At 44.4% G+C, this 22,354-nt stretch overlaps 1 pseudogene across 1 annotated transcript in view; it reads right to left on the bottom strand.

The window, feature by feature from the left end:
* The window catches only part of LOC149344925 (uncharacterized), a 141,015-nt pseudogene that overhangs the window by 16,987 nt on the left and 101,674 nt on the right, over positions 1 to 22,354 (bottom strand). The window lies entirely within an intron of this gene.

Here is a 22,354-nt window from a genome sequence, read left to right as displayed (position 1 = left end):
AGCTAATCTGTCCTTATGTCCTTTCTGTGTCATTTTAAAGTGTAGCGCTGGATTACTTTTCAAGTAAAAAATGCATACCCAACTAGCCCCGCAACTAGCCCCTTATTGGTTTGATAACTTTTATTGATTTGGATATTGGTCTGGATTATTTAATTTGAATATTGCAAGCAGTGTTGCAATGGTAACACCTAACTTGCTTGTTAATAAGTGAATCAAATGCCTTTGGCTGTCAGCAGAAAACACTGCAGTCAGAGCTGGTGCACTAATTGCAGGCTGCTTACATAGGCAGTGATCGTCACTAGCATCTGCAGACTGATATATGACAAAGGGCAAAAACATGACAGAAACAGGATATGTGAGGCGTAGTGGGCAGGACGAGCATAAACTAGCAACTGGGGTTTATTGGAAAAAACGTGGTCCAGAAAAAGTGTGCACCTGCTCAAACTATACTGCAACGAAGAAAGGTGAACATGTCAGAATTCAGGCAAAATGACCTTGAATTCCGCCGCGGACACCGTACTTTGTGCGATATGGTTTGCGCAGACGCACACTTTTTCTAGTCTATGTTCTTTCCAATAAACCCCATTTGCTGGTTTACGTTCGTCCTGTCCACTTCTTTTTCCATGTCGTGCCCTGTCACTGTTATTTTTACCCTTTAACATGTCGGCGAACCGGCCCAAAAGTTCACCGGGCAGAAACTGATGGACGAGTTTGTTCAGTTGGCAAGGTAAGTTGGAACAGTCCATGTTTGCGTGCACGTAAGCACTGCCTGCAAAATGAAAGGGCTGCTGTGCAAAGCCTGCACCTGGCATTTATTCTTGCCTTGAACTTTTAGGAAATGAAGAAACACTGGCGTCCTTTGCAAAAAAGGGGATAGCATGTAAGTGCACTCTAATTGAGGCTTCTTTTATTATGCGAGGCCAAGCTGTGCAGGCAAATTAATCATGCTTTTGTTTGCTTTTGAACTGCTCATAATGATCTTTGCGTTTCTGCAGTTCTTTAATCTGCTGTATTTTTAAAGTAACTTGGCAATATTGTAATGGTTATATTTAACATATAAATGTTTGCTGGTTCGTCTAATAGTTTTATTCTGTTTGCATCCTTAAAAAGACCACTGGCATTTGCATTTTTTTTGGCCAGCTTTTGCTTTATATTTAGTGTGAGGAAAACAGCATCGCTACTTACGACCTTAAAAAATTCCACACTTCTTTCGTGCACTTATTGCTAGACCAACGACTTTGTATCCTTGGTCAGTGTTTGCTTTATCATGTTGCTCTTTGTTAGGTGCGGTGCTTTGTTTTCCTTTCACGTTTCAGTAGCAACACAAAGCATGCTAAAGGAGATCACTTTCATAAAAGAGCAGAACGACAGCATTCTGAAAGCACTATGATAGTGGAAAAAAAACTGATATTGAGGAGCCACTTGCTGCATAAGTATACCTTTCGGTTGCTCTCCATGAAGTGGACGAACTCGAAGACTCCCTGAAAAACTCGGGTTCAGATCGCAAGCAGCTGGTAAGGGCTGTTCATCTGCCGTTGGCAGAACGTAATTTGTTCCTATTTTCTTACAGTGCAAGATGCTGTTCCTGATTAATGAAAACAGCATTCATGCCATGACGGCAAATGTTTTGAGGTTTCTTTTTCATGACTGCATTGGTGTCGTGTCAAGTCTGTATGGACCGAAACGGAAAAGGCCCCTCGTTAACACCGAGCAGTACGAAGTAATCGCAGATAAGTGAGTGTCTTCTCCTAGTGATTTGCCTGCTGTCAGCTCACTCTGTCGTTTCATCATCAGATTATTGAGCATTACTTTAGTTTTCTGCGTTTCAATTTTTAGATATACTGTTCCACCTTGCCTGTTTAACTCCTTGATCGTGCTTTGGAATTCATCCCCTGAATGACTCAGTAGAGCAATGTCATTGGCAAACCGCAAGTTAGGTGTTCTCCATTACCTCTTATCCCCAACTGTTCTCAATCCTGGCTTCAGAATACCTCCTGTAAACAGGCGATGAATAGCATAGGCGAGATCTTTTCTGCCTGCCTGACACTTCTTATTGGAATTTTATTGTTGACTTTATGGAGGACTATGATGGCTATGCAGTCTATAGATATCTTCCAGTGTTTCCACACCCTGATTCCATAATGCCTGCATGACTGCCGAGATTTCGACTGAGTCAAATGCTTTCTCGTAATCTATGGAGGCTATATTTATGGGTTAGTTTTATTCCGCGCATTTCTGTATCACCTGGCTGCCAGTATGAATATGGGGGTTGAGTAGCTTTACTAAAGCCTGCTTGGTCATTTGGTTCGATTGAAGTGTAAGGTTGTCCTGATTCTGTTGACGATTACCTTACCTGTACCTTACCAACTAGGTATTAGACTTTTAGTATAGAGTCGCCCTATCGCTTGGGGCATAGGGGAATAGCGGGACGCCACTGCGCATGTGCAGAACACTAACGGCCCTTGGGTCTTTGCATGAGTGGGCCCCTAACGCCGGATAGTGTCGAAAACATGGCGGCATTCATCGAAGCGGGGTCCGCTCGCTTCGCCACATATTCACAGCATAAATAAATGGTGCCCATGGCTTCAATTCGTATCGACTTCACTCGACCGCAAAGACTGAACCGTAAAATGCCTTATTTTTCTAAATCACTTCTCGAACATATTGATCATAGCCCTAACAGGGAGTGTTTACAAGGTTGTCATAGAAACACAGAAAGCGGAAGTGTGCACTGGCTAAAAATAGTTACAGTGCGCTTTTCAAAGACGAAGCCAAAGCCACGGCGACTAGAAAGAGAAATAGCGTGCGAAATGTTAGTTACCTTCGTGTCTCCTGCAATGGGAGCATCAGACAGCGCCTGTTGCGCGGCTGCGCTTCACCGTGACAGACATTTTTATGCTGCAGGAAGTGCTCGGCACAAATCCTTTCGAAGGGGGAATTAGTGGGTGGGTGACCATTTCAAATAATTTGCACAATGCAATTAAGAAGAAATTTTCTCTGCGAGCCATCCACGACCACTGCAACCTGCTGCTGGCGCAGTTTGCACACGACCGCGTGAACCTTCGCAAGTACAAATTCCAGTTGTTTTGATAGTTTGTTATGTATGAATAGTGAGGAGATGGCAGAACATCCTGGTTAGTTAGTTATATTGATTTTTATGGCGCAAAAGCAACTGAGGCTATGCTGCGCCAAACACAAGGTTAGAGTTTTTGTTAATGGTGAAGCTTTCTAAAAATACTTAGAGTTTGTTTAAAACGTTGGCTTCCTTGAGAAACCTAAAAATACATGAAATATCAACCAGTGCTCGATCACCTAAGAGTAGCATGGGGTGTAATGGGATGCTTTCCCTGTAAAATGTTGTGAAATATTTCTTTCTTAGTTCTTCTAGTTTTATGCATGAAATTAAAATGTGGTTCACTGTGAGTTCAGCACCACACATTTCACAGAGAGGTTTGTTTTGTTTGGCTAGCAGAAAGTTGTGCGTGAGGTGGGTGTGTCCAATGCGGAGCCGACATAAAATAACTTCGGTAAAACGTTCTTGATGCCTACATGATTGCCATTCCCCTAAAATTGGTTTCACAGAATTTAATTTGTTGTTTACGTGATCTTGCCATGCGGCCTGCCACTTATTTCTGAGTTTACTGTTGATAAACTTTAAGCAATCCCTGTGCGGTATGCTCACTTGTTTTATTTGGCCATTCCGGGCTTGTGCAGCGCATACATCTGCTTTCTCATTACCTACAATTCCAACATGGCTAGGAACCCAGCAGAATTTAATGTTGTGCTTTTGGTTTGTGATTTTAACTATGTTATGTATGATGTTTCCTATTATGGGTTCAGTAGCATTCCTGGAGTGCAGTGCTTTGAGCATACTGAGGGAATCGGTGTAAATGATGCTATTTTTGATGTTCTCTCTTACTATTTTTTCTACAGCTATGAAGATGGCATAACACTCAGCAGTAAAAACTGATGCGCATTCTGGTAGTCGCATTATCTGTTTATTTTTTTCTTGGATTACTGCACTTCCAACATGACTTTCTGTTTTTGAGCCATCGGTATAAAATTCAATGTAGGTGTCATACGTTTCTTGTAGTGCAAAGAATTCCTGTAATATGTACTCGTTTGGCGTTTGCTTTTTGTCTAAATGTGTCATTGTGAAGTCACATACTGAAGGCAGGCTGTACCATGGTGGCAAATATTCATTCCTTTGTGCAATATTCGGTAGGGCATCTAGTACTGTTAGCTCTTCACATTTATCTTCAAAGCGCAGTAGTAATGGCCTGATAGAATGTGGTTTGTTGATGAATAATCTTTTAGATGGGCACTTGGTGACAACTGGATGGCAGAGATGTTTCGGAAGAGAACGGATTTTTAAGACGTATGTGCATGTTAGTGCGATTCTTCGGTCCTCAAGAGCGGGCTCATTAGTTTCAACGTATAGGCTGGCTACAGGTGATGTTCTGTATGCTCCAGATGATAGGCGGAGACCAAGATTATGAATGGGGTCTAATCTTTTCAAGTAGGATGCTCTTGCCGAGCCATATACTATGCACCCGTAGTCCAGCTTGGAGCGCACCAGAGAGCGATATATTTGTAAAAGGCTTGCTCTATCAGACCCCCACCGCTTCCGTGAGAGCACTTTTAAGACATTGAGGGCTTGAGAAGCTTTCTTTTTAAGGTTGTTAATGTGTGGTAGAAATGTGAGTTTCTTGTCGAAAGTTAGGCCTAAAAATTTGTGTTCTTGTTTAATTGGTAGCGCAGTGTGATTCAGGTATAGACTGGGATCGACCTGTAGGCCTCGTCGCAATGAGAAAAGAACAGCTACTGTTTTTTGAGGGGAAAATTTAAATCCATTTTTGTCTGCCCAAGAACCTAGTTTATTTAGTGTGATTTGTATTTGTCTCTCACAGGTTGATATGCTGGAGGACGTGCATGCTATTTGTAGGTCATCTACATAAACTGAATACATTATGGACTTGGGTATTTCTTTAGCTAAGGAATTCATTTTTATTATGAAGAGTGTCGTGCTTAGAATGCACCCCTGGGGTACGCCGTTCTCTTGGGTGAAAGTCATGGAGAGAGTTGCTCCTAGGCGGACTCGGAATGTGCGGTTAGACAGGAAGTCGTTCAAGCAGTTCAACATCCTGCCGCGGATACCTAGCTCTGCTAGGTCACGGAGGATGCCGAACTTCCACGTAGTATCGTAGGCCTTCTCCAAGTCGAAGAAGACCCCAATACAGTGCTGCTTGTGGATGAACGCCTCCCGGATGATGTTTTCCAGGCGGACAAGGTGATCTGTGGTGGAGCATGTTTTCTTAAACCCACATTGGTGTTTATCTAGTAGTTGCCGAGATTCCAGTACGAAGTTTAGTCTAATGTTTATTACACTTTCGAAGGATTTAGCAATGCAGCTGGTGAGGGCTATTGGTCTATAACTGCTAGGACTTGTTGGTGGTTTTCCGGGTTTGAGAAAAGGTATTATGACTGCTTTTTTCCACTCGTCAGGTATATGTCCAGTTATCCAGATTTTATTAAAGAATTTTAACAGTGCCTGTACAGCAGCCTCGGAGAGATGTGCAAGCATAGCGTAATGCACGTTGTCTGGTCCTGGTGCTGTCTTTTTTCCAGAAGATAATACTATTTTTAATTCCTGTAGTGTGAGAGGCTGGTTGTAATCCTCATGTATACCTGCTCCGGATGGGAATCTTTGTTTCTCAGCTATTGCTTTGTGTTTCTGAAATGTGTTTGTGTAGTTCGATGAGTTTGAGATCTCAGCAAAATGCTCGCCCAAAATGTTGGCCTGTTCTTCTAAAGATGTTTGTGTCCCGGGTGCTGTCAAGAGAGGAAGTGTAAAAGGGGTATGGTCACCAGTAAATTTACGAAGTTTTTCCCACATTTTCTTTGATGTTGTTGAGCTGTTTATTGAGGAGACATATTTCTGCCAAGAGGTTTTCTCAGCATTCCTTCGCACATACCGCGCTCTGGCTTTTGCCTTCTTAAAGGTAAGTAAGTTCTCTGCAGTGGGATATCGACGCAGAGCGCTCCAGGCTTTGTTTTGTTGTTTTTTTGCTAATGTGCATTCTTTTGTCCACCACACTTTGTGCTTCTTTTGTGCAAGTCCTGTTGTTTGTGGTATAGTGAGTGTTGCGGCCGATATTATGCATTCAGTAAACTTCTCATTAATTTCATCTGTGCTGAGGTGGTCACAAAATTCATTTTCTAGTGTGGCACTTTTTGTAAAAAGTGACCAGTCGGCGAGGTGAAGCTTCCAGCGCCGTGGCCTTGTAGGGATTATTTCCGGTGGGGATGTTAAAGTGATTAGTACAGGGAGGTGATCGCTGCCATATGGGTTGTCAATGACATCCCATTTAAAATCATTAAAAACAGAAGGTGAGCTAAAAGACAAATCTAAAAAGGTCATTTTCCCCGAAGCAGGGGAGCAGTAGGTGGCTTTTCCTGTATTTAAAAGACATACATTGTTTGTGAGGATAAAATCTTCGATTATTTGACCCCTAGAGTCACAGCGCTCACTTCCCCAAAAAGGGGAGTGAGCGTTAAAATCCCCGACTACTAAATATGGTTCTGGAAGTTCATCAATGAGGCCTTGTAGATCGTGGACTGTTATTGTGAGATGTGGAGGAATATATACAGAGCAGATTGTAATTGTTTTGTAGCTGACAATGCTGACTGCAACTGCCTCAAGTTTTGTTTTCAGCCTGATCTCTTGAGCAGGGACGCCGCTTTGTATGACAATCGCGACGCCTCCCGAGAGTCTATTTGCCTGCTCACGATCGCGTCTAAAAGTTTTATAATGCTTCAGGATGTTCATATGTTGTGGACCTAGATTGGTTTCCTGGAGACATAAGGCTACGGGTGACATTGACCCTAAAATATTTTTTATGTCATCGTAATTTCTCAATATTCCTCGGCAGTTCCACTGAACTATAAAAGCCATGTTTATGTTTGGGGTATGAACGATTGGGGGTTTACTTATGTTCTGGGGCCGTTATGGTGGCCCTGCCTTTTTTCCGCTCAAGAGAGCTGTTCCGCCGCTGCAAAGCGGGCGGATCGGGAGTTACCTCCATCACCTCACTGGAGGTGCTGGAAGACCGCGGGGAAGCCGCGGATGTGTTTGTGTCAGGCCTCCCCCGACGGGGGGAAGTCCTGCGGGATGTCGACCCATGGGCCGGCACTCCCTGGCTTGGAGTTGGCAGAGCAGCTTTCGCTGTCCCTGCCTGGGGCGTGGGTGGCCCTGCTACAGGCGCAGTAGAACTGGCCGCGGCAGGTGCCGGAGTGCTGTGTGGTGCTATGCCCCTGCGCACCACATCAGCGAAGTTTGGTTTCGCTGTGAAGGAGAATGTGTTGTTAAGTGCAAAACGCCTTCTGGCTTCTTTGAATGAAATGTTTTCTTTGGTCTTAATGGTGATGATTTCCTTTTCCTTTTTCCAGGACGGACACGCCCTGGAGTACGCAGCGTGATCTCCTTCACAATTAGCGCAGCGTAGAGCTGCGTCGCATTCCTCAGAATGGTGGTCCTTTGACGCGCATTTCGCGCAAGTTTTGCGGCCGCGGCAACTCTGTGATCCGTGGCCAAACCGTTGACAATTAAAGCACCTTCGGGGGTTAGGGATGTAGTGTCTTACATTTACTTTGAGGTATCCAACGTCGATGGTTTCGGGCAATGTGGATGTGTTAAAAGTCAGAACTAGGTGTTTGGTATCTATTTCTTTATTGTCCTTGCGGATTTTGATGCGGTATACATCTATGACATTTTGATCTGAGAGTCCTTCCAGCATTTCTTTCTCTGTGAGATGTAGAAAATCATTTTCTGAGATGACGCCACGGACAGTGTTGAGTGATCGGTGTGCAGTGATGGAGACAGGTGTGTCCCCAATAGACACTATGTTACAGAGTTTGGTGGTTTGGACATTTTCTCGGAGTTCCAGTAATAAATCGCCACTGGTCATTTTTGATACTTTGTAGCCGGGGCCCAAAGCTTCTGTTAAGCATTTCGATACCATGAATGGAGAAAGAATTCTGGCCTGTTTATCTTGAACTTCACTGTGGATGACATGGAATTTGGCAAATGTTGCTTTCTTTTTCGAAAAAAAGTTCTCTGCTTCGTTCCGCACTCTTTTTAGAGAGCGATCAAGTTTGGAAAGGGGGGGAGCCATAAAAAATTAATGTTTTTCGGTCATGGTGCCAGCCACCCACCATGGAGTCCAACAAGGGGACGCGACAGGAACTTGAAAGAAAGTCCTGCCCACGCCAGCTGTACACCTTAACTATAACCTAATATGACTCAACACAGGGTAGTTGGTCACACACGGTTAACCCTCGCCGCCAGGAAAAAGAGGAAAAAACCAAGAAGGGAGGAGGATACAGGAGAGTTGTAAGAAAGGAGATAGGAAAGTGAAAGATGGAGAGGAGAACAGGAAAAGGCGACTGCCGATTTCCCCCGGTCGGGTCAGGCCGGAGGTGCCGTCTACAGGAAGCTGGGGCCAAAGTGGTGTGTTGCCTCCGCCGAGGGGCCTTAAAGGTCCAAACGCTCGGCATCGGCTCAACCACCAGGATCCCCTTTTCCCCGGACACGGCGATGCCACGCACGGCTAAGCGCGGATGCTCGGGTCCGTGGTGATGCATTGTTCACCATCATCCCCTTGCGGGGATGTCCCTGCGGATGCTCAGGTTAACCCCGTGGTGTCGCCACTCACCAACGTCTGCATGCTGCAGACGCCTCCCTGCGGGGAAGAACATCCTGGGGAAACATACACTTACATATACTATAAACATACATATAAACATATACTTAGAGCGCTGGAGCGATGTCTGCAAAGGAATTGAAGCAAGCTTAAGTCTGTGCTGGTTCTAACATTTCTAGTGCTCTAGAATTCAAACAGTTTTGAAAAATGCATGAAAATTCATTAGCACATTCAAAAATTCGTTGTGCTTAAATAGGCAGTGAGATATGAGCAACTGCACCACTCAGGGCACTAAGCAGTCTTGTTAACTTATGTACTGGCGTGGACATGTGCAGATCAGGAACAGAAGAGCAATAAGACGAAAAGGAGAGACTGCTCCAAGAAATTGCTGACCTTGCCAAAGAGCATGGTTATACCGTGAGGCCCAGCCGCTGCCAAGAAAGTTTCAGGCACCCGGCCAGTACCTACGCCGACCTGCACACTGCTGCCTGCAGAGCACAACACAGCGTCTACGGCCACAGATTCAGCGGCTGCAAGGCATGTGACTTCCCCGGACGAAACAACGCCGGCGGATAATGCCTGTGAGACCATTTTATTCTCATTTGGTAGCAGGAGAGAGATATCCTGCAGACTGGCTGTCCTAAGATTATATTTCAAAGGGCAATTTTGCAGGCTAATTGATATACCGGCAACACTGAAAATTGCCAAGTTTCACTTCAAAGGCTGGTGGAATTTTCAGATGAATTTATAAACCCTTGTGTGTAGTCTTTTTTTTTTTTTGTTGATAAGACTACCAGCTGTATTTAACCAAGTGGTCTTTCAATAAAGCCCAAGTTGTTAATTAGCGCTCTGTCCAGTCAAACATTTTTTCCTGTTTTTTTTTGTGCTCAAAAAGCAAGTCGGATATTCCAACAGCTTGCTTAACTCTTTCGCTACCGCGGAAAAATGAACGATTTGGAGTGTACTGAAAGAAAAATTTTTTTCATAAGAACTAATGCACCCAGCACATATTGCAATGCATGACATTGTAGCTTATTAGTTACACTTCTGAATGAAACAAACAGAAGAGTTGTGTGTGCAAAAGTGAGTGAACATTTGTGAAATTTGCCAAAAACAAGAAAAGTATAAAGCAAAAATAAAAATTACGGGCTGCACTAAGCCAGAACTTGATTAGACGAAAACTGGAATATACAAACTGTTGCACATGTTCATAGCTGTCATTATTCACAGTTTCAGCCATGAGAAAAAATTACTGCACTTTCCATGGCCAGTCAAGTCAGGGGTCATGACTGTGGTGCCGCTGTGAAGAGCAATCAGGGGTGAAGATGTGAAGCAGAGGTAGACTGACAGGTGCTTCACATAAGGTTTTATCTTTGTTCCTCCCTTGTTCTCTGATAGCCGAGCTTGAAGTTTCTTCTTTTTTTTTAATTCTTTAATTGGTGTTGAATGAATTCTATGGGAGGATTGGGGGCGTGGACTTCTTTTCCCTCGCCATACCCGAAGATTTCTTGAATGAGCTGCTCCCTGAAAGCCATCTAATAAAATTTGGCATTTTAGGCAATCTCTAAAACATCAGGATCGATGAAATAAGTTTTATCGATGTCGTTCAAAATCCAGGACACTTTCCAAGTCTTGCCAATAGATGCTGCCGCCGCTGAAACATCCACGTCCGTTACGTGCAAAAATACAAACAAAAAAGCGAAAAACCAATTTTAGGAAATGATTTTTGATGGCAGAGGGCCAGAATAGATTATTCCGGTATTTCAATAGAGATATAGTCGCGGCAGGTCAACAATTCTAATGTATATGATGATTCCAATGAACTTAAGCATCTCCAACGGATTTACGTCTTCCCATGAGCCGTCACACCGAGCATATATGTGTGCTTGTTCAAAATCTTCATCCATGCATACTTATTAGTGTTTCGGCACATGGTCTTCATCATTTCCGCCGTGAAGAGCATCAAAAAAAGGTCGAGAGCTCGAGCGAATCTCCGAGCGCCGCTCCGCAGCGATGTGTCGATAGGGACACCTAGCCGTCGTCTTGGTTGAAAAACGCGACGCGACCTTGAGCATTTGGCAAACTGTCTTCGCCATACGTTGTAAAGACCCTGAAGCACAAAACTATACCTCTGTCATCAATTACAAACCGTATCCACCGCAGAAAACACACAGCGAACGAAAACAGAACTTACATGCAAGTACGCGCTGACGTTCCAGGCGCCCGAGGCGAAGTCTCGCTGTTGAAACCGAAATCCGACGTTTGTACATTGTTGCCCGACTAATAACTGCTGCTTTCATTGCAAAGAACGAAACCGAAACCGGCCGACGTGCTCGGTGTAAGCTTTCGATTTCGAGGTGCGCGCTGCAATGCGGACGCCATTTTCTCCGGCTGACGCTGCTGCGGCCGTTCAAACTTTTTTTTTCACGGCGCCCCCTCATGTCAACCAAGGCTACAATCGAAAGAGCAGTTGTTGAGCTAGACAACTAGATGGCAGAGCACATCCACGACACTCCAAAATGAGCTATTTTGCGCGGGCGATTTGAATCGATCATATGCAATTGATCGGCTATGGCGCGGTAGCGAAAGAGTTAAGCAGTTCCCACATTTTGTATCGTCGCGCACGTGCCCATTTTTTCACGTGCTTGTTCTGTCGCTGTGTCGCTGCCAGGTGCCTCATGCTGTGCGTGTCTTGCTGACAAGGTCACATTTCTCAGCAAGTTTTCTGCATCGTACTTTTCATGGATATTCGTCTCACAAACTTCTGAAGTGAAGATGCGCATGGCAATGGTGTACTGTTGTGTCGCTATGCTTAAACGTGTGAACGAAAGGTTTGCCACATGAAGTCATCTATACGCCTTCCTCATGCTTCACAAGCCTTGCTACAAGGTCATGTTTCTCAGAAAGTTTTTACGTAGACTTTTCATGATACTCATCTCACAAACTTGTGAAGTGAAGCCGCGCATATCAATATTGTGGCGCATATCAATGTGTGCCATATTGTAAGTTGCGGTCCAGAAAGATTGCCGGTGTGTCGTTTCACCAGTTTTCAGTTGACCAAGAACTCTGCACCACATGCTAAAAAAAATTTCTCGCGAAAACCTCGTCATTAATAACAAATCAGCTTCAACTACAGTATGAAGCAAGCACTTCTTGGCGAGTGACTACGTCGCAAGTGATTGTAAAATAAGAAAGTTGGTTCCTCCTGCGGTACCAATCGTATCTGAAGGTATCTTAGCTGGCACCCGTTGTGAAGAAAGCATGTAGGACACTAAAAGTCAGAGACACTGCTCCTTCAAGGAAGACAGCAAAGCGAAAGGCAGAGCCAGAAGATTGCGAGAATGCAGTGTTAGAGTCGCCCAAAGGTGAAACCAAGCAGAATGCTACTATATGCATGCAAAGAACAAGCAACAATGTGCAGCGAGCAAGTCGATACCTTTTAATGATAGCTACGCTTCATTCACAGGTAGCGTACTATTGCTCAAAAGCACAGCAGCAACTAGAAAGAGAGAAAGGTGATCCCGTCATATCGTGACGACAAGCGCTACTCATCCCTGAAAGATATTGCTTCAGACGCAGAGAAGGAAGAGAAAAAGGCTTTCTTCCTGCTTCACCAAGTTGGATACCAGAAGTGTTCCAGTCTTAACCTGAAGAAGTATTCAGAGAGTGCGTCATATGGTGCTTCTTTTCGCCAAAAGGTTATGATCATGCGCGTACTACTCTGCTAACAATGCCGCATAAGTGTATACTACAGCACTACGTTGGTACTAGCTCAACTTCTGGAATGAGTAGCGCCACGAAAGACTGACTCACAATGCCTCCCATCTCAGCCAGACAGCACATGGCTTCACTAATAAATTATGAAGCAGCATTAAAGCCAAAGTGGATATATATATGATGAGAAGTCCGACGCAATATTTAGGATCAAAGACAAGCCAGAAAACAATGCGCCCCATTTGAAGAACGAAACACTTGCTAACGAAGTCCTATGTTTCGTGCTCCATGGAGTGGCCAGCTCGTACAAGATCGCATGTTCCTACTACTTCACAAGGCAGCTCAGTGGGAGAGACTTATATGTGTGGATGAAGGACGTCATCTCTACAGCTGAGGAATGTGGCTTTGCAGTCATCCATACCGTTAGCGATAACTACTCGGCGAACAGAACGATGTTCAAGCTAATGGGAAGTGGTCGCTTGTCAACTGTAGTGAAACATCCTCAGGACGACGAATGAGCAATTTTCTTAAGCTTCGATCCTTGCCATGTTTTCAAGAATATCCGCAGCCAATTTTTGGAATGGCAGCTCACAGATGGCACAGGCGTCATCAGTGGCCCATTTGTGCAGAAACTGTATGAGCACCAGAAGGAAATGACTAAAAAGTTGGCCAGAAATGCCGCATAAGTGTAAAATGTGCACTCATCAAACCTTGAGAAAATGAACATGCTACGCGCCATGCAGGCATTTTTGCCACAAGTCACTGCCATGCTGGAACATCTCCAGCAGAACTCAAGAGGCAGCTCAGTTCGCTTTGCTTTCAAGGACGCAACATCTACACTCAACTTCATGAAAGTGATGAAGAAATGGTTCGACATTCATGACACGACATACAAGTCGCGCAGCACCCTTCATTCTTTTTTACGTGTGATGTATACACACTAATGAGTATCAGTGTACCAAGGTACCACATTTAGTACGTAGCCCTCAATACCGCGGATCCTACTCTCTGCGACTCCGTGGAACGGTACCTCGTATGGCAACATGGGCAGCTTGCAGAACGAAGGTGATGCTGCTGTCTGCGCCACTGGGAATCAAGTTCGTCCAGCTCATCGTCGTCCATCAAGAACAGCAGTAACTTGCGCTTGCCTGTTGCCATAGTCAAAATGCGCACCAAACAACGTGCCGTAAATGGAAATGCCAGAGGCATCAGGTGGCGTTCCTGCGTGCACAGGAATCAAATGGCCGTTAAGTTGCGCTCCGCTCCGCTCATAGGTGATGCACTCGAGCGCACCCTCTTGGAGCTTGGAGTACGCTAACTTAACGTGCCCAATGTTTGAGACTTTCAAGCACTGGATGTTGTCTTGCTGTTGTAGCAGTAAGTCGCCGCTGGCCATTTTGGATACCTTGTAGAGAGGGCCCAAAACATCTCTTCAGCACTTCAACAAAAGGATTGGAGATGGGAATTAATTCATTCAGCTTGCCGTGTACCAATTGCAGAGCTCTTCACGCAGATGTACGCTGCCACTGAATGAAGTTTTTTCTCTTTCAGCTTGTGAAACCCAAAAATTAAAGTACAAGTGGATCATTTAAAACTTTGTGTTTGTTATGAATGCTTACATAATGTAGCCTGCCTACCAAAGGCAGTGTTTTCGTCTTCTTGTTGTCTGTTTCACAACGATCGCGAACCCCAAAAAAAGGTCTCTTCGCCGCTCTTTCCTATTGGTTCATCCCAAGCAGCCACTCGTGCAAAGAAGGTAACTGAATGAAGTTTTTTCTCTTTCAGCTTGTGAAACCCAAAAATTAAAGTACAAGTGCATCACTTTAAACTTTGTGTTTGTTATGAATGCTTACATAATGTAGCCTGTCTACCAAAGGCAGTGTTTTCTTCTTGTCTGTTTCACAACGATCGCGAACCCCAAAAGAAGGTCTCTTCGCCGCTCTTTCCTATTGGTTCATCTCAAGCAGCCACTCGTGCAAAGAAGGTAACTGAATGAAGTTTTTTCTCTTTCAGCTTGTGAAACCCAGAAATTAAAGTACAAGTGGATCATTTAAAACTTTGTGTTTGTTATGAATGCTTACATAATGTAGCCTGCCTACCAAAGGCAGTGTTTTCGTCTTCTTGTTGTCTGTTTCACAACGATCGCGAACCCCAAAAGAAGGTCTCTTCGCCGCTCTTTCCTATTGGTTCATCCCAAGCAACCACTCGTGCAAAGAAGGTAACTGAATGAAGTTTTTTCTCTTTCAGCTTGTGAAACCCGAAAATTAAAGTACAAGTGGATCATTTAAGACTTTGTGTTCGGTATGAATGCTTACATAGCCTGCCTGCCAAAGGCAGTGTTTTCGTCTTGTCATTTAGCATCTGCTTGTCAGCAGCATGACAACAGGAGGCTGCTGCGAGTAGGACACCGTGAGCCATCATTTCATGAAAATCACTCAAGGATGCCACAGTCTCATAACCGGTCACAATCAGTGGCACATATGTGAGAATATTTCTGCATGCATGTATTCAAATATTTTTTTTTTGTTCTGTTGTTTCCAGTGAAGATCAAACTTGCTTGGGACGTTCATGTATTAAAACTTAAATATTGTAAGGCAGGGTTTGTTTACAGCAGTTATCTTCCCAGATGTAACAATGACTTTTGTTTGGCTTAGATCAGCTTGAGGTCTGTCACGTGAGAAGTGCCTACTCATCTTTGTATCGTTGTCCAATCATCTTCAGTGCAGTATAATACTGCCACCTAAGTAATCTTGAGCATGCTTGTGATGTGTGCATGAAACTGCGTTGTTCCAAATATATAAATGCACTTGTATAGAAAATTTGATGTGCAAAAGTTCTGAAGAAATGTCATTCGATAAATTGCAGAAGAGAGCAAATTTTAAAGTGCAGCCCATATGGCTATAAAGGAAAGCTTTAGAGCTTTCTCAAAAGCTTCGTAGTTAAAGAAAAATTCTTCCTTCTCCGGACTGTGACGAATTTTTCTTTAATTATGCAGTTTCTGAAAAAGCTGCACAGCTTTCCTTTGTAGCCATATGGCTGCACTTCGGTGGATGTCAGTGAGTTTGGTGTCAGTGAGGATGCTCCCTTATTAGAAAGATACTGGGGAGTCTCCCACACATTTCACCACCACAAAAAATTTTCAGATATTTTCATTGAGGGTGAAAACTTTTTGTGCAGGCGTAAGCTGGGTTGCAAGGCATGATTACTTGTGAGTTTCCTTTATGTGGCAGTTATTTCGGGCGGCTTAATGCATTAGAACAGTATAGCGTAGGCATGACAGTTATTGCTAAGGTAGAATGTTGGGCATTGTGTAGTTGCCACTTTCTTATACACGTACAGTGTATATAATCGCGAAGTTTTATTGTAATGCACCAAGTCTGAATAGAGTGAGCTGGAAGGATTCATTGATCTTGCCTAGTTCATGCCCAATTCCCAAAAAGACCACCAAATCTCTGACCATGGCATGGTAGTCCTGTTCCAGCCTTTCCAGGGTACTTTACTTTTTCCATAAACAGTGTTTTACCAGTAACACAAGAAATCTGACTTATATGCTAGAAAAATAAACTTGCCGTTTTATATTTCTAGGCAAGTGGACACAAGTACTTGAGATTTTCGCATCACGTGGCAATGTCAAGGTGGACACCTTAGCAAGGATCATCACTGAGGCGATAATTCTCTGTGAGAGGGCTGGATTCTTTGTTGACCATGTCAAGTGTGACGGAGCAAGCTGGAATAGATCAATGTGGAAGCTTTCTCGCATTTGAGGTAACTGATGAACTGGATTAAATTGCAAAATGTTGTTGTCTTAAGGTCATTCGGTTGGTTACAGCGTTATGGTTCTTCAAGGTATTTGCTTAAAGCGCTGCCTCACTTCCCTGCAGGTGCGAGCACAGGCACATGGTGCAGGGCACCACATCCTGCCAGCTCAACGCGCCATCTGCATCACCAGCATGCACCTGAACCCCAATTCTTTTGAGAAAATGAGAGTTGCTCCAGCATTCCAGCTATTTGGTGGTGATATAATTAGAAGCCTTTTTATTTATCGCACCCATTAAAACGCTGTTATGACTTTGCGGAGGCCACTGAACTTTTTGTAAAAAGAATGAATAAGCTTATCAGCTTATTCAGCTTTGCAAAGCAGCAGTCACCAAACTTTGCATTTTTAAAGGAGCTCCTTGAACACCTCACAGATTGGGAAAATCATGCAAAGGCCTTGAAAGCGTTTTTAGCATCGTTCGGCAATCATCAGGAACTAATGACCACCCGAATGCCGCTCAGTTTTTGGTTACTGTTAATGCCCTCGCATTCTACAATCTTGCAAAACCACCGCCATTGGCGGGAAACCGTGTACCAGAAGTGGTCACTTCCTTAGTTTCAGTGCCTAAGAAACAGCCGTGCAGCGAGAATATGCTGGCTATTCTCAACAGCCTTATCGACAAAGGAGCGCTCAAGAATGCAGAAACTGCACTGGTCTCTTGTGCTCCACATACAAGTATTACGTCCAACCACGGTGCCTGTGTGACTGGAAAAAGCCACGAGATGTTGATTTATTATATCTCGGGCTACATAGCTAGAAAAGCACTGAAAAAAAGCCAGTGCATAGACTGTGCGTCAGACTTGACGTATGAAAAAGCAGTGGCTACAGAAAATGATTGGGCTGCAGCTTTCACTGCAAACTTTGATAATGGTGGCTATCCGTCTGGCCCATTAAAGACAATTATCACTGTCCTTGAAGACAGCTTCACCACTTATTTTAGTCGGAATAAGTTGCATGAGAAGAGCATTGCTAGCTTTGCTGATTTTTCAACACACGTACATTTTCCATCTCTGGCCTGTGTGAAACATGCACGTGAAATTCTTAAAGGGTCAGTCTACTGAATTTTATCGACCATATTTGCTTTGCGGCAACCGATAGCTCTTTACTCAAATTACCGTTTAGCCAGCTGTGGTACCAAGGAGTGCGGTAGAACATTTTAAAATAGAATTTATTAATGTGGGAACACATCTGTATGAGATGGTAGTCTCATCTGGCAACCATCTGGATTTCCGCCGCGCGGCGACAAACATGGCGGCACCCGTCGAAGCCGGACCTCTCGCTTCGGACTAAATTCTCATTGTTGCTGCCTTTTTCAGTGCGTTCACTGGCCATAAATGGGGCGCCTGTCTTTCGCTTCGTCTCATCTCGCCTATAAGAAAACATATAAGAGATAAATTTGCTTTATTTTAATAATTAGAGTGACGATTCTGCCGCTCCTAGGCTTAAGTGGAGAGTCGGTTTGTTTACAGCAATGGTTCCCGTCCGGACGACCAGATGGCGCCACTATAGGCTGAGTTTATTTTTGCGTCTCTGCTAGCATACGCTGAACTAAAAGTAGGAATGTGCCTGCGTTTTGCGTACGTGTAACTATAAATATTCATGTTATTTACAGAAAAAGCGAGCGGTACGCCTTCTACAGTTTACTAGAACAAAACGTGCGTTTCTCTGACATTGGGGAATACAAATGGTACGTAGTATATTCACTTATGCTTCTACAAAAAAAGACTACCACTTTCTTGAACAAAATGAACGTTTGGGGTCGCCACCATGCTTTATTACGCGACTTTTAGCGCCGAAATAAAATATAAATTCCTGCCTAAACCGGGCGCAGACCACTCGTTATTGATGTTATAGGGTGCCAACTACCAGAATATGCCATTATTTATACACTCATATCGGTGAGTAGACTGACCCTTTAATGGCATAATCAAATTCCATATTCTGCTTCGCCTGTGCTTCTACATGAAGTCTATAAATGTTGAGAGGGCTGCCAAGAAAGAGCAGCTGAAGCTGTTAAAGATGAGAAGATGTCAGTGGGTGGTGCGAAGAAAAATGTGGGCAGCCTGAGTTTTTGATAGAAATAAATGTGCTTAGCGATTTTTATTTTGTGCCGTACATTACTGAACTTTGGGTATCTCTTCCCTGACAGCATTATTAGCCCATGCAATGTAGGTAACTATTTAGAATGCATGCTTGTGTTCATTATTTCAGTAACTCGGCTGCCTAAGCACTAAAGAATGCGTTCCTGCAGTTTGTATAAAGCACGTGATTTACAGGGCTGAGGTTCTCATGTTACATGTTTTAATTGTGCGTGCATCTAGAAGTTTCCAGTGTTCAGCCTGTCTTCTAACTTCATTCAGAGTCCGTAGAAGTTGAGATCGCATCAATAGCACGATTGAAAACGCCGCTGTCAATAGTGCTCTCCTGCGCGCGCACACGGTCATGGGGTTTAGAATCCTGGGCAATGTTCTTGATGCAAGGGTATTTTTATTTAAATTCCTCAGAAGAAGGTATGATAATACAGCACGGCAGCAGTATTCAGAACACTGCGTAAAAATAAGAGGGTTCGTTTCGCCTTCGACTCTGGAGTACGCATACAAAATTTTTTTTAAAAAGAAAAGATTGTTTCCGTCGCTATGCTGATAACTGAAGTGCGCGTTTCAAAACCACGACTAAGCTAAAATAAAAAATAAACGTGCAATCGTATGCGCAAGGCATCTGAAAATGCGCAGTGAATTCATTTCGCGGAGCGAAACGCGCGCGTCTACTGCGACGACACCGTGGCCGGCATGGCACACCGATTTCTCACAGCTCCACCGCGGCAATCATTCAGCAGCAGCCCCCCGCCGCAGCCGGCGAACGCCAAACTCGAAGGTATTTCCAGGGACCCTACTGGCGTGACCGGTGTGTCATGCTTTTTTTTCTTTTTTCTTCCTACGTTTCGCACTGCGTCTTGCTTTTGCAATAGAGTTCTCGTCTGAACATTTTTCTCGATGCATCGTGTTTCCATTTTGTGCCGGAATGCCCGGAGACACTCACTTAAAGAAGAAGACACGTCAAGCGTACAGAAACGAAGGATGAGGACACGTTACCAGGATCGTCTGTTGCGTCCGAAGTGGTCTCTTCTCTGCCTAGCCAGCCTGGCTGCTTGTAATAGACCATGTTGTGCTATTGAACTTTTGCCTTGGCTGCACAAAAGGGCCCGAAGAAAATGAACAGCGACATGCAGCCTGGCTGGTCCTGCATGCTCCACTGTGCCAGATGGAAGTCGAAGCAGCCCTGCACTTGTTTCAGCGGTCGCTCGAAAAACACAAGCCACAGTACACAAAAATGCTGTCTGATGGGGATAGTCTGATATACCATGCTCTGACTGAAGATGTAGAATATAGCTTCATAAAAGTGGAAAAAAAGGAATGCATAAACCACGTGCACAAACGCAAGGTAGCTGCCTTGCACACCCTTGTCGACAGGGAAAAAGCCCAAGGCGAGCCACTTGGTGGCAAAGGAAGGCTCGCACAAGAAAGGTCAAAAAGATCACAAGTTATTATTGCCTTAAGGAACCACAGATATGATGTGCCAGGCATGCAGAAAGCAGTCCTGGCCACACTGCAGCACATGTCGTCAACAGATGAGGCACCAAGACATGACTTCTGCCCTGAAGGCCCAGAGTCATGGTGTAAATATAACAGGACCATGGCTATGAATGAGGAGCCGCCGCCACACAACAGGCTGCCTAGCTTTGTTTGCGAGGCACTGGAGCCTGTGTTTAGGAGGCTGAGTGATGCTGCCCTGTTGCAGCGATGTAGTGATGGGATCACACAGAACTCAAATGAAAGCCTGCATGTCATCATTTGGGAGCAGGTCCCGAAAAATCAGCATGCCTCACTGCGCAGCACTGGAAGAGCAGTGGCTGAGGCTATCAGCCGCTTCAACCAAGGTGCCATGAAAAGCAACACAGAAATTGCTGAGAAGCTCGGCTACAGTGCTGGAAGTTGGTTGGTGCAGCACAGCGTCCAGAAGAACAGAAGCAGACAGGAGAAGTCACAAAGGGAGCACCTCGACAATAGTGCTGCCGAGGCGAGGCTTGCTAAGCGACACAAGCTACCAAGGGGCCCTGCATACAGTCCTGGTCTGCTGTAGAGCAGTATGACTCTAGGCAGTGACCAGCCATTTGAATAAACACGCCGCCATGTTTCAACCTAAACCTTGTGTAAGTTCGTCTATGGCAGGACTGCTTTATTACACAATTTGACAATTTCTTTAGCTTGAAGGGCACTGAAACAGGGATGTTAAGTGCTAAATTCTGTTTTCCTTGCCGATTCTAGGGGTAGGTACACTTGCTGGAGAGGGCTCCGGCAATCCAGCACAGTTTGTCTTTGGCCGCATCTGACGTGTACATGTAAATCCTTCGAATTAGCTTCATCAGTATGCATGCTCTTTCCCGTTGTCAGCCGTGTCCCATATAGCCACAACACTGCCATGTGCAACTCACTCGCCACGTCACGAAACAGAAAGTTGAAAAGAACGAGATTGGTAGGCCCTTCGCGCCTCTTGCATAGGCTGCACGACTGCATGCAGCTGCAAGAATGCAATATGATTATGTGTGAGGCAGTGTAGTCTGCTCAGTTGCCTAAATGTGTGTAAGGTCGCCAACTCCTGCCGCCTCAGAGTATTTTATGCAACTAGATGGGCTTTGCGATCAGACTTGCGTGCCTTGTATTGGGTAGTTCACCAGCATTATCGCACCTGTTTTGCACTGCTCAAATTTTGAGAAGGCAGAAGCAACTGTAGGATCCATATTATGGCAGCGCTACAGTGAACTCATGATTGTACATACCTCAACTTTTTCCCTACCACAGAAAAATGGCCGATTTGGAGTGTACAGACAAATTTTTTTTTTTACAAGAAATAACAAACCTAGCACACATTGCAATGCATGAAAATGTAGCTTATCAGTAGCACTTCTGAATGAAATACACAGAAGAGTCGTGTGTGTAAAGGTACTTGAACATTTATTATGCAAATATGGCAAAAAAAACGAAAAAGTATATACAAAAAACACAAATTACCGGCTGCACTTAGCCAGAACTTGATTACAGGAAAACTGTAATACACAACTTGTTTCACATCTTTCATTCCTCCAAGTTTCAGATCTGAGAAAAAATTTTTGCACTTTCTATGGCCGGTCAAGTCAGGGGTCATGACTGCAGTGCCACTGTGCGAAGCAATTACATGATGATGTAAAGCAGAGGTTTACTTTGCAGGTGCTGCACACAACGTTCGTTTTTTGTTGATGTTTTCTGCTCTGATAGCACAGCTTGCAGTTCCTTCGCTTTTTCGTTTTTTTTTTCGGTTCGTGACGTGGATTGATTGTATGGGAGCATAGGGGGCGTGGCCTTCTTTTACTTCATCATATTCGAAGATTTGTTGCATGAGCTGCTCTCTGAAAGCCAGCTGATCGAATTCGGCGTGTTGGCCGAGCTCTGGATCATATGGATGGTCTCTTCGGTGTGCTTGGTACAGGATAAAACTACTGACGCAAGCGATGTCAACACAATGGAAAAACAGTTTTCCACCAACGCACGCATTTTCTCAAAATGTTGTATGTGCCAATTATTTGACCGGATTTGTCAATGCCCAACATTCCGGCATTATATTCATGGATCAGGAGAGGCTTCTTGATGCTTGTCACAGTTCACGTGTCTCCTTCTTTCTGCCTTTGTTTTCCGGGAATATGCTGGATGGCTATGTGAATCGCACTCATAAGGTTCAAAGCACGCCGGTCCTTCCATTGCATGTACAGAATGTTGCCACCCCGAAGCCACTGGACGTCTCCTCGCTGGGCTCTCCTCTCCCACGTGATGTTCTTCAACTTGAATGGGAACCAGCGACGATCTTTTTGGGTTGTGCCACATGCAAGAGTTTTGCGCTCAAGAAGGTGCTCGAAGAGTTTGGTTGATGTGTAGAAATTGTTCATGTAAACACGATAACCCTTGTCAAGGTACTCCGTGCATAGTTTGCTGACATCAAAAGCTAGACCATGCGGTCCTGCTACCTCACGTTTGCCAGTGTAGACAGAAAACTGAAGGGTGTACCCTGTTTTGGAGTCAGCCAATACCCA

The sequence above is a fragment of the Amblyomma mixtum genome, chromosome 5 (assembly GCF_055824585.1).
Source record: "Amblyomma mixtum isolate Tamu chromosome 5, ASM5582458v1, whole genome shotgun sequence".
NCBI lineage: Eukaryota > Metazoa > Arthropoda > Arachnida > Ixodida > Ixodidae > Amblyomma > Amblyomma mixtum.
This window is presented reverse-complemented; position numbering and strand designations above follow the sequence as displayed.